The sequence below is a fragment of the Cherax quadricarinatus genome, chromosome 33, assembly GCF_038502225.1.
Source record: "Cherax quadricarinatus isolate ZL_2023a chromosome 33, ASM3850222v1, whole genome shotgun sequence".
NCBI classification, from domain to species: Eukaryota; Metazoa; Arthropoda; class Malacostraca; order Decapoda; family Parastacidae; genus Cherax; species Cherax quadricarinatus.
In genome coordinates, this window is record NC_091324.1 from 21,934,575 (window position 1) to 21,948,103 (window position 13,529).

Here is a 13,529-nt window from a genome sequence, read left to right on the forward strand (position 1 = left end):
CCTCTCACCGGCATGGAGGCTCCTCGTCTGAAACTGCTGGCAGAATGGCCAGAATTTATAAGCCATTAATTTATATATGTATATATATATAGAGTCAGAAATAACGGTGATTACGATGCATAACTCAGCCGGCACCTTCAACATGGTGTGTAATTTCGTTCCCACCTCAATTAGATAACATTATTTTCGCATACTGGGGAGGTTGGAGAAATGTGCTGGGGGTCTATTATGGTCCTCGACGCAACACTATATTTTCAAACAACATATTGTACAGGTGTGACCCCGGACTGCTATATATATGTATCGGGGGGGATGCCAGCGTTCGGAAATTTGTGGTGGATAGGCGGTGAATATTGAGGACCTGAGGGACGTGGATATGAATGTTTATCTTTAGGACGTGTTTATTGAAAATTTTTTTCCAGGGACCTTGATCACTTCATAGACATGATATATGGGGCCTTGATCACTTCACAGACATGATGTATGGGGCCTTGATCACTTCACAGACATGATGTATGGGGCCTTGGCCACTTCACAAACATGATGTATGGGGCCTTCATCACTTCACAGACATAATGTACTTGGGTGTTGAAGGTCTCAGGACCGAAACGTCTTCGATACAGGTGAAACTTGGTGATTTACTACCGGCAAGAATGCGAGAAAGAGAAGCCAGGAATACCTCTCAGACCTATCCCTTCCGGTACTGGAAGCGCCTCACATCATCTTGCTCAAAGAGTACTTGTGATGCATCCCTCCGTGCTGCTGGACAAGATCACCTCTGTACATCCTTAACACTCCGGAGACCTCCTGGACAGGATCAGGAATATCACTGCTGAACAGGACGGTCACCACCAGTTACGATGTCACTTACCTTTTCACTAGAGTCCCCCACACACCAAACAATAACTATTTTCCAGCAGAAAGTCACGGATGATTTTGATCTTCCAATACCAGCTAAGGATTTCTTTGATATTGCTGAACTTGGCCTTTTGGCCTTAATTGACTTTCCCTTGGTACAGATTTATTTCAGCAGTCGTAAGGCATGGCCATGAACTCTTACGTTGGAGCACCTGGAGGAGGAAATACTGAAACCATACGTACCAGTCAGCGTTATGTGGTTAAGGTATGTTGACGATATCTTGGTCATGTTCCCAGATGCGTCAACACTCTGGAACAACATAAACATCGTAGAGTCTTCCACTAACTTTATAACTGGAGAGGAACATAATAGTAGCGTACCTTTTCTAGACATTCTAGGCTATAAGAATAACAACAAACTGGGGTCCAGGGTCTACAGAAAAGCAAGTAACATAGATGACCCTTAGCGCCTCTTCTGATACCATAACATAAGCACTGAGAGTGGCGTCGTAACTGCTGTCTTTCTTTTGAGAGCCTTACATATCTCTAGCCCACATTAAGAAGAGTGAGATCATGTGCACAACGTTTCCTCCAAGCTCCATGACTGGGCCCACTTTATCACTGATTGTGGGAGAAAGGCAGCAAAGACCACGAATATAACTAGACAACAACGCACAACGTTAACCGAACCTCTGAGAACTCAGACAATTTTACTGCTATGAGTGATAGCAAAATATCATTCCTTTCTTCCGGTGTTATTAAGGACCTCGTGTATACCCCGGCACTATGAAACCAGTGCTGGGGTATACACCGTTCCGTGAAGGTCATGTGACAAAATTTGTTTGGGAAACTTACATTTAGAAGTAAAATAGAGCCAGTCTATGAAGACAGCCACGCTTACTTGAACAATACTTGTGTCATTCGTTGCAACACTTCTGGACAACTCGTAAACTTCAAGAATGCCAAAGAAGTCATCAGGGAGCCCGATTGTCACAACAGACAGTGTCTAGAGTCATTACTCATCGCTTTCAGCAACATCATGACTCAGAACACATGGAGTTTCGGTCATATCCAAATTCCTAGCACGACGTATTGTACCCAAGGAAAACATTAGCCATTACATACTTAAGCCCTCTTCCCTTCCCTCACCGTACCTGACAGCGACTCTCACTTGATCTCCGCCACTACGTCAACTCACCGTCTCTTGTTTTCTGTACCGGACTGAAGCAGCTCCTGCTGGGAGAAACGCATCTTAACTATACGTCTTGATAATCCCATACGCGTCTCTCTCACATTCAGTAACAGTGTCCAGAGTATATACGCCCTCGTATTTATTTTCCCCTCTCAAAATATTAGCCTTCAACTGACTGATACACATTCTGTGTCATTCAGTCATTTCGTGAGTTCCAATTGTGCTCATTTTGACAGACTCATTTCATTCGTCACGTGACACAACAAGTAATTTTCAAAGGCGGGATTTATTGTGTGTGCTTTCTAGCCTGCTGGTAGTCATTCATAATCTTCTTTTAGCTTTGTAAATGACCGATGCATTAGGGAAAACAAATCCTCTCTTTAAAAATACATGGCATCATGGTGCAGGAATACAGGTGTGTGTGCACAGGCGTGGAAGTGCAGGTGTGGGGTAGAGATATGGATATACGAGTCTGGGGTACAAGTGTGTGGGTACGGTCATAGGGGTCGCAGTTATGGATGGAAGATGAAGTAATCAATCTCTCAGCCTATAAACCGAGGTTCGTTATCTTGATTGTGATGAATCAGACTCATCAAGACCAGGGCAGTGAACACCACCGGCATCAAGGCAGGGAGACCGATTACCTCATCTTCCACAAGAGTGGAAGATACAGGGGAAGGAGAAACCACTTGTATCACCACCATCACCATGGCACAGTACTGATCCATATTCGTTGTAGGTTTCCATGATACATAGAGAGAGAGAGAGAGAGAGAGAGAGAGAGAGAGAGAGAGAGAGAGAGAGAGAGAGAGAGAGAGAGAGAGAGAGAGAGACGGAGAGGACCTACTCATAACTAGTTACAGTTCTCCTGGATACGACTGAAGAAGCCTGCCGTGCGGGCGAAACGCTTGGTCAATAAGCCTACCCGATTGGGGCCCACGTCACGTGTCTTATTCATCAGCTTATCGGCATTGTGTATCATTATCAGAATAATTGGGGGAAAAAATTGCGACCTTAATCCCAACAAGTGTAGAAGTTATCCAGGGTAATCCCGGGATAATTGGCAGGCTGTTTTGCGTAGTCTGCACGACGGATCACCAGATGTGTGGGAATTACCATTGAGTGCTGTTAAGATTACCGTGCAGCCGTGCAGCCGTGCAGCCGTGCTCATTTGCAGTACGGCAGTTTAAAAAAATAGATTTTTGTTTATGGACAGGATTAGCGTTTGTGGTTACATCCGTGTGGAGGAAGCTGGCGTGCGTGCGCGCGGGTAAGAGAGAGAGAGAGAGCTGCAACACAGCTTCAGGTTAAAGTAGAACGATCATAGGGCCTTGGGTGTGAAAGAGATGGAATGGTGAGAGACGAGAGATAGAGACAGAGAAAAGAGAGAGAGAGAGAGAGAGAGAGAGAGAGAGAGAGAGAGAGAGAGAGAGAGAGAGAGAGAGAGAGAGAGAGAGAGAGAGAGAGAGAGAGAGACAGACAGACAGACAGACAGACAGAGGGAAGAAAACCTAAGAGATAGCGGGAGAGACAACAGAAGAGATAAAGACAGAGAGACGGCTAGTTAAGATGTAGGCGTGTAAAGGCTATGTGGATCTGCGGTAGACGTGGATATAAGACGTAGCCGCGGTCTTGTCTACACTAGGGGAGAGGAAAGAGCAGCTCTTGTAATGTAAGAAGAGGAAGAGGCGGTAAAGAGAGCGTAAAAAGGAAATTAAGAGGAGAGAGGGTTAGAGATAACCTCTGTAGAGCGTATGGCTCTGCGTAGAGCTTTATATATAAAAAATATATATGCAGAACAAGCCACATGAGGATTGAAGTCTTCGCCTCAAGATCTTTCGCATTCTTGTGTGTCGTCAAGAGCTATGCAGTGTTGGAAGGTTGCAAGGTATCAACAGGTAGGAGGGATAATATCTGAGGCAAGATAGAACGTGTCAGTATATATATATATATATATATATATATATATATATATATATATATATATATATATATATATATATATATATATATATATATATATATATATATATATATATATATATATATATATATATATATATAGAGAGAGAGAGAGAGAGAGGAGGTGTTAAGGTGGTTTGGTCATTTAGAGAGAATGGATCAAAGTAGGGGAAGGAAGGCGGGGTAGGGGTCGTCCTCGAAAAGGTTGAAGGCAGTGGGCAAAGGAAGTTTTGTAGGCGAGGGGCTTGGACTTTCAGCAAGCGTGCGTGAGCGTGTTAGATAGGAGTGAATGGAGACGAATGGTTTTTGGGACCTGGTGAGCTGTTGGAGTGTGAGCAGGGAAATATTTAGTGAAGGGATTCAGGGAAACTGGTTTTTTTTATATAGCCGGACTTGAGTACTGGAACTGGGAAGTACAATGCCTGCACTTTAAAAGAGGGGTTTAGAATATTGGCAGTTTGGAGGGATATGTTGTGTATCTTCATACGTATATGCTTCTAAACTGTTGTATTCTGAGCACCTCTGCAAAAACAGTGATTATGTGTGAGTGTGGTGAAAGTGTTGAATGATGATGAAAGTATTTTCTTTTTGGGGATTTTCCTTCTTTTTGGGTCACCCTGCCTCGGTGGGAGACGGACGACTTGTTGAAATATATATATGTATATATATATATATATATATATATATATATATATATATATATATATATATATATATATATATATATATATATATATATATATATATATATATATATATATAAACATGTTGCTAGAGTCATTATTTGAGACAAGCTCCTTCAATGATGCCACAGTGTCAGTAATGATCAAGATGAGTGTCATCAGTTAATTTTAGTGCTAGAAGCATGGTAAAGAACTCAGTTTGCAGAGTAGACTATCAGTTGTTAATTCTTGGGCCTAAATAATCATGATTACTTGAGTTCTTTTGCGGTGGTGATAACGAGAACACATGGCGAGGGAGAGGAGAGAAAATAGGAAATATGAAGGAAGAGACAGAGAGAGAGAGAGAGAGAGAGAACGAGTAGGGGACAAATGGAGGAACGAAGGGAGATGAAAAGATAAGACAAAAGAGAGAGGGAGAGAAGAGTGAAGGGAGGGGAAAACCGGGAAGAAGGAGAATGGGAAAGGCAAGGCAGATGTAGAAAACAAGAGAGCGAGAGAGAGAGAGAGAGAGAGAGAGAGAGAGAGAGAGAGAGAGAGAGAGAGAGAGAGAGAGAGATGGAAAGCTCCCTTGACACAGATTCAGCAGGACAGGTGGTGGTGGGGAAATATTTACTGACCCAGGCTAAAAGGCTCCACCTTAGCCCTGCACCCCAGCCCTGCACCCCAGCCCTGCACCCCAGCCCTGTACTCAAGCCCTGCTCCGCAGCCCTACACCTCAGTCCTGTACCCCAGCTCTGCACCTCAGCCCTTATACCCCAGCCGCGCACCCCAGCCCTGTACCCCTGCCCTGCATTCCAGCCCTGTACCCAAGCCCTGTGCCCCAGCCCTGCACCCCAGCCCTGTACTCCAGCCCTACACCCCAGCCCTGTACTCCAGCCCTACACCCCAGCCCTGCACCCCAGCCCTGTACCCCAGCCCTACACCCCAGCCCTGCACCCCAGCCCTGTACTCCAGCCCTGTACCCCAGCCCTGTACTCCAGCCCTATACTCCAGCCCTGTACCCCAGCCATGTACCAAAGCCCTGCACCCCAGCCCCGTACCCCAGTCCTGCACCCCAGCCTTGCATCCCAACCCTGTACCCCAGCCCTGTACCCCAGCCTGTACCCCAGCCCTATACCCCAGCCCTACACCCCAGCCCTGTACCCCAACCTGCACCCCAGAGTTGACCAGACGGGATAATATCCTTGGTCTTACTGTCACAAATAATGCTGATCTGGTACCAAACAATGGTGTTCAATGAATTAAAGCTGACCACAGCCTGAATGATGTTCAAATATGTGTTGAAGAATTGAACAGTTCAACACACCCTCCTCAGAATATTTTCTTTATATATATATATATATATATATATATATAGATATATATATATATATATATATATATATATATATATTTATTTATTTATATATATAAATTTTACTTAGCAACAACAATTAAGTTACTTAATTACGAAGAAATATATATAATAACATTTACGTCAGAAAGGGGTAACGAACACAAGCATTTTAGAGGATAACGTCATGACAGTAATTAACGTCGCTCACAAGGTTGCTGTGACGCTGGGATTGAATAATATTAAAACATAAGCGCCATAGAGTGCCATGGAATGCCAGAGAGCGCCATAGAGCACTAAAGACTGCCATATTGAGCCATAGAGCGCCATAGAGCACCATAGGGCGCCATAGAGCGCGAGTAACATCGCTTCCACTGGCATCCCTGATGCTGCAGTGACTAATCTATGTGGGATTAAATTCCTTTGACAGGATTAATTCGTTTTGCTTATTGCATCTAATACTTTATTTTTTGATACTTTTATTAATCTCTTTTAAAAGTAGTTTTAAATAGTTTTAAATAGATTAAAACTAGTTTTAAGTAGATTAAAAATAGTTTTAAGTAGATTAAAAATAGTTTTAAGTAGATTAGAATAGTTTTAAGTAGATTAAAAATAGTTTTTTAAGTAGCTTCTCTCGCCTGATAGTCTTTTTTTATTAAAGTAGTTTTAAATAGTTATGTAAGTAGTTTTAAAGAAGTTTTAAATAGATTTTAATAGTTTTAAATAGTCTTGAAGTAGTTTTAAATTTTTAAGTAGTTTTTAAATAGTTTTAAAGAGTTTTTAAGTAGTTTTAAAATAGTGAGTGAACTGTTGCAGCTGACAACTCTGAGAGAAAGAACAAGATAACACTGCCAGTGTAGAGTCTCTCTCTCTCTCTCTCTCTCTCTCTCTCTCTCTCTCTCTCTCTCTCTCTCTCTCTCTTTCCATCAATCGTCCAAGAAATGGAAATTCGAAGCTCCAATTGCTCTTACTATTTCCAATAATATTGAGTAGTGTGTGTGTGTGTGTGTGTGTGTGTGTGTGTGTGTGTATGTGTGTGTGTGTGTGTGTGTACCAAAGCATTTGCAACTTCCTGTTCGTGGATGGCAGGGGTTGAGCCTCACTGGCCTTCGTACCTATTCCTAAAGCTATGCATGGTTTCTGATCCTGCTCACACAGTACAGGAAAGGTGTCCCTCGACCTCCTTGTAACAGTGTGTTGCAGCTGGGTCACTGTACCTGGCGCAGGCAAGATGACAGGTAAATCTTCTTTACTTTCAACACAGATGGACTGAACACATCGACTCCAGGCTGAGGGACTGATCACCTCAAACTCCTCCTCCTCTTCTTCCACCGTTCTTTCTACTGGACTGAAGACGCCACTGGCTGGCGAAGCGTCTCCTCAATAAAGATTCCCAAAAGGGAAAGTTATTAAATTAGACATATGTGCAACTCTTGGGTACCTTTATTAAGGAAACGTTTCGCCACACAGTGGCTCATCAGTCCATACCTACGGTTTATAAGCTCCTTCTCCGCTCATATGCCGTATTCTACTCAAGATTGATGGACTGACCACATCGACTCAAGGTTGAGGGACTGATTACCTCGTTCTCCTCCTATTCTACAAGCTTCTCCTGTGTATGGACTGATGAGCCACTGTGTGGCGAAACATTTCCTTAATAAAGGTACCCAAGAGTTGCACATGTGTCTAATTTATCAACGTGTCGGTTCTGTGAACCATTCATCTACAAGGGAAAGTCATGAAGGGGTAACTAAGGCGGCTAAAGCTTCCGAAGATACAATTTTTTGCAATGACTAAATTTACACTGTATTATACAACTAGTGACCACGAAAGCACAGGATAGTGTTTTTTTAATTAATTTCTCAGTGCTGCCTAAAAATAACGCTCTAAAAAAATTATATATATATTTTTTTATATTTTTCTATTTGAGTATCTCCCCCAGGTTGATGTCCTGTCCCCGCCACTGTTCCTGTGATGCTTAACACTTCTTAAACAAGTGATATTTCCATTCTGAGCCAGAAGGTCTGGTCTGGGACAAGGTTTTGGCACCAGGTCTTGGCACCAGGTCTTGGCACCAGGTCTTGGCACCAGGTCTTGGCACCAGGTCTTGGCACCGGGTCTTGGCGCCAGGTCTTGGCACCAGGTCTTGGCACCAGGTCTTGGCACCAGGTCTTGGCACCAGGTCTTGGCACCAGGTCTTGGCACCAGGTCTTGGCACCAGGTCTTGGCACCAGGTCTTGGCACCAGGCCTTGGCACCAGGTCTTGGCACCAGGTCTTGGCACCAGGCCTTGGCACCAGGTCTTGGCACCAGGTCTTGGCACCAGGTCTTGGCACCAGGCCTTGGCACCAGGTCTTGGCACCAGGTCTTGGCACCAGGCCTTGACACCAGGCCTTGGCACCAGGTCTTGGCACCAGGCCTTGGCACCAGGTCTTGGCACCAGGTCTTGGCACCAGGCCTTGACACCAGGTCTTGGCACCAGGCCTTGGCACCAGGTCTTGGCACCAGGTCTTGGCACCAGGCCTTGACACCAGGCCTTGGCACCAGGCCTTGGCACCAGGCCTTGGCACCAGGTCTTGGCACCAGGCCTTGGCACCAGGCCTTGGCACCAAGTCTTGGGGAAAAAATGATCCTCTGAAACACTAACAGATACCAGGTACCCACAATCTCATAACAATGCGGGTACCACAATCTCATAACAATGTGGGTACCCACAATCTCATAACAATGCGGGTACCACAATCTCATAACAATGCGGGTACCACAATCTCATAACAATGCGGGTACCACAATCTCATAACAATGCGAGTACCACAATCTCATAACAATGCGAGTACCACAATCTCATAACAATGCGAGTACCACAATCTCATAACAATGCGAGTACCACAATCTCATAACAATGCGGGTACTCGAACCGGAGGCGGATAAACACGAGTTTTATCCTCCACAAGAAGACCGTGGCAGCTGTAATTCTCAAAAATCTTTGTACAGCGTTATCATGACGAGGGCAGCGAGCGTACACGCATTTACGCACACTGAGTCTTTACGAATATCACATTACGCAATTACGCAAGGATTAACCTTAATACGCTGGTTCGGTTGAGAGGGCGTACAAGTGCGTGGAAATTTAAAAATTAGGCTGAAATTGAAAAAAATACGCAAATTATGAACCTTGAGAGGTAAATACACGTGTTCAGTGTTTAGTGTATGAGCCGATGTTTGGTGTATGAGCTGGTGGGATTTACATCAACAATCTGGTTGATCACAGACAAAGTCGTCTCATTTAAACAGAAATTTTAATTTATAAGTTTTTTTCAATTTAATATAGGAAGTATTACTATTATTAATTATTATTATTATTATTAATTATTATTATTATTATTATTATTATTATTATTATTATTATTATTATTATTATTATTATTATTAATTATTATTATTATTATTATTATTATTATTAATTATTATTATTATTATTATTATTATTATTAATTATTATTATTATTATTATTATTATTATTATTATTATTATTATTATTATTATTATTATAAACACATGTTTTTAATAATATATAGAAACTTAATTTAGACACTTAAGTTCTAAATGATAATATTTAATAGATTATACGTATTTATAAGTTTAATTTCAGATAATGTGGCGAACCACAGGATATACACAGTGTGGTGTATGTCACTCAGTGTATATACACAGTGTTGTATGTCACTCAGTGTATATACACAGTGTGGTGTATGTCACTCAGTGTATATACACAGTGTGGTGTATGTCACTCAGTGTATATACACAGTGTGTTGTATGTCACTCAGTGTATATACACAGTGTGGTGTATGTCACTCAGTGTATATACACAGTGTGGTGTATGTCACTCAGTGTATATACACAGTGTGTTGTATGTCACTCAGTGTATATACACAGTGTGGTGTATGTCACTCAGTGTATATACACAGTGTGGTGTATGTCACTCAGTGTATATACACAGTGTGGTGTATGTCACTCAGTGTATATACACAGTGTGGTGTATGTCACTCAGTGTATATACACAGTGTGGTGTATGTCACTCAGTGTATATACACAGTGTGGTGTATGTCACTCAGTGTATATACACAGTGTGTTGTATGTCACTCAGTGTATATACACAGTGTGGTGTATGTCACTCAGTGTATATACACAGTGTTGTATGTCACTCAGTGTATATACACAGTGTGGTGTATGTCACTCAGTGTATATACACAGTGTGGTGTATGTCACTCAGTGTATATACACAGTGTGTTGTATGTCACTCAGTGTATATACACAGTGTGGTGTATGTCACTCAGTGTATATACACAGTGTGGTGTATGTCACTCAGTGTATATACACAGTGTGGTGTATGTCACTCAGTGTATATACACAGTGTGTTGTATGTCACTCAGTGTATATACACAGTGTGGTGTATGTCACTCAGTGTATATACACAGTGTGGTGTATGTCACTCAGTGTATATACACAGTGTTGTATGTCACTCAGTGTATATACACAGTGTTGTATGTCACTCAGTGTATATACACAGTGTTGTATGTCACTCAGTGTATATACACAGTGTTGTATGTCACTCAGTGTATATACACAGTGTTGTATGTCACTCAGTGTATATACACAGTGTGGTGTATGTCACTCAGTGTATATACACAGTGTGGTGTATGTCACTCAGTGTATATACACAGTGTGGTGTATGTCACTCAGTGTATATACACAGTGTGGTGTATGTCACTCAGTGTATATAAGCTGAGATTTGGGGTAATCCTGACTATAGGGATTTACCTATTCTTGTCTAGGGGTGAGAAGGTGACATACAGCCTTAAGAGCCTTCGTCTATTGGAGAGGCTTGAAGCCCCATTAACCAACCTAGTGTGGTGGTGCTAGTATGGTGGTGCTAGTGTGGTGGTGCTAGTATGGTGGTGCTAGTGTGGTGGTGCTAGTATGGTGGTGCTAGTGTGGTGGTGGTAGTGTGGTGGTGGTAGTGTGGTAGTGCTAGTATGGGGATAGTAGTGGTGTGGTGCTAGTGTGGTGGTGGTAGTGTGCTGCTGCTAGTGTGGTGGTGGTAGTATGCTGGTGCTAGTGTGGTGATAGTAGCGTGGTGGTGCTAGTGTGGTGATGGTAGTGTGGTGGTGGTAGTGTGGTCGTGGTAGTGGGGTGGTGGTAGTGTGGTGGTGGTAGTGTGGTGATAGTAGTGTGGTGGTGCTAGTGTGGTGGTACTAGTATGGTGGTGCTAGTGTGGTGGTTGCTAGTGTGGTGGTGCTAGTATGGTGGTGCCAGTGTGGTGGTGCTAGTGTGGTGGTGCTAGTGTGGTGGTACTAGTATGGTGGTGCTAGTGTGGTGGTTGCTAGTGTGGTGGTGCTAGTATGGTGGTGCCAGTGTGGTGGTGCTAGTGTGGTGGTGCTAGTGTGGTGGTGGTCGTGTGATGGTGCTAGTCTGGTGGTGGTAGTGTGGTGGTGGTAATGTGGTGGTGCTAGTGTGGTGATAGTAGTGTGGTGGTGCTAGTGTGGTGGTGGTGTTAGTGTGGTGGTGGTAGTGTGGTGGTGCTAGTGTGGTGATAGTAGCGTAATGGTGCTAGTGTGGTGGTGGTGGTAGTGTGGTAGTGCTAGTATGGGGATAGTAGTGGTGTGATGCTAGTGTGGTGGTGGTAGTGTAATGGTGCTAGTGTGGTGATAGTAGCGTGGTGGTGCTAGTGTGGTGATAGTAGCGTGGTGGTGCTAGTGTGGTGGTGGTAGTGTGGTGGTGGTAGTGTGGTGGTGGTAGTGTGGTGGTGGTAGTGTGGTGGTGGTAGTATGGGGATAGTAGTGGTGTGGTGCTAGTGTGGTGATGGTAGTGTAATGGTGCTAGTGTGGTGATAGTAGCGTGGTGGTGCTAGTATGGTGATGGTAGTGTGGTGGTGGTAGTGTGGTGGTGGTAGTATGGGGATAGTAGTGGTGTGGTGCTAGTGTGGTGATGGTAGTGTAATGGTGGTAGTGTGGTGATAGTAGCGTGGTGGTGCTAGTGTGGTGATGGTAGTGTGGTGGTGGTAGTGTGGTGGTGGTAGTGTGGTGGTGGTAGTGTGGTGGTGGTAGTGTGATGGTGGTAGTGTGGTGGTGGTAGTGTGGTGATAGTAGCGTGGTGGTGGTAGTGTGGTGGTGGTAGTGTGGTGGTGGTAGTGTGGTGGTGGTAGTATGGGGATAGTAGTGGTGTGGTGCTAGTGTGGTGATGGTAGTGTAATGGTGCTAGTGTGGTGATAGTAGCGTGGTGGTGCTAGTATGGTGATGGTAGTGTGGTGGTGCTAGTATGGTGGTGGTAGTGTGGTGGTGGTAGTGTGGTGGTGGTAGTGTGATGGTGGTAGTGTGGTGGTGGTAGTGTGGTGGTGGTAGTGTGGTGGTGGTAGTGTGGTGGTGGTAGTGTGGTGGTGCTAGTGTGGTGGTGGTAGTGTGGTGGTGGTAGTGTGGTGGTGGTAGTGTGATGGTGGTAGTGTGGTGGTGGTAGTGTGGTGGTGGTAGTGTGGTGGTGGTAGTGTGGTGGTGGTAGTGTGGTGGTGGTAGTGTGGTGGTGGTAGTGTGGTGGTGGTAGTGTGATGGTGGTAGTGTGGTGGTGGTAGTGTGGTGGTGGTAGTGTGGTGGTGGTAGTGTGGTGGTGGTAGTGTGGTGGTGGTAGTGTGGTGGTGGTAGTGTGGTGGTGGTAGTATGGGGATAGTAGTGGTGTGGTGCTAGTGTGGTGATGGTAGTGTAATGGTGCTAGTGTGGTGATAGTAGCGTGGTGGTGCTAGTATGGTGATGGTAGTGTGGTGGTGGTAGTGTGGTGGTGGTAGTATGGGGATAGTAGTGGTGTGGTGCTAGTGTGGTGATGGTAGTGTAATGGTGGTAGTGTGGTGATAGTAGCGTGGTGGTGCTAGTGTGGTGATGGTAGTGTGGTGGTGGTAGTGTGGTGGTGGTAGTGTGGTGGTGGTAGTGTGGTGGTGGTAGTGTGATGGTGGTAGTGTGGTGTTGGTAGTGTGGTGATAGTAGCGTGGTGGTGGTAGTGTGGTGGTGGTAGTGTGGTGGTGGTAGTGTGGTGGTGGTAGTATGGGGATAGTAGTGGTGTGGTGCTAGTGTGGTGATGGTAGTGTAATGGTGCTAGTGTGGTGATAGTAGCGTGGTGGTGCTAGTATGGTGATGGTAGTGTGGTGGTGCTAGTATGGTGGTGGTAGTGTGGTGGTGGTAGTGTGGTGGTGGTAGTGTGATGGTGGTAGTGTGGTGGTGCTAGTGTGGTGGTGGTAGTGTGGTGGTGGTAGTGTGGTGGTGGTAGTGTGGTGGTGGTAGTGTGGTGGTGGTAGTGTGGTGGTGGTAGTGTGGTGGTGGTAGTGTGGTGGTGCTAGTGTGATGGTGGTAGTGTGGTGGTGGTAGTGTGGTGGTGGTAGTGTGGTGGTGGTAGTGTGGTGGTGGTAGTGTGGTGGTGGTAGTGTGGTGGTGGTAGTGTGGTGGTGGTAGTGTGGTGG

At 44.6% G+C, this 13,529-nt stretch overlaps 1 protein-coding gene across 1 annotated transcript in view; it reads left to right on the top strand.

The window, feature by feature from the left end:
* The window catches only part of LOC128693844 (somatostatin receptor type 2-like), a 68,653-nt gene that overhangs the window by 52,541 nt on the left and 2,583 nt on the right, over positions 1-13,529 (top strand). The gene's annotated exons all lie outside the window — the stretch shown is intronic.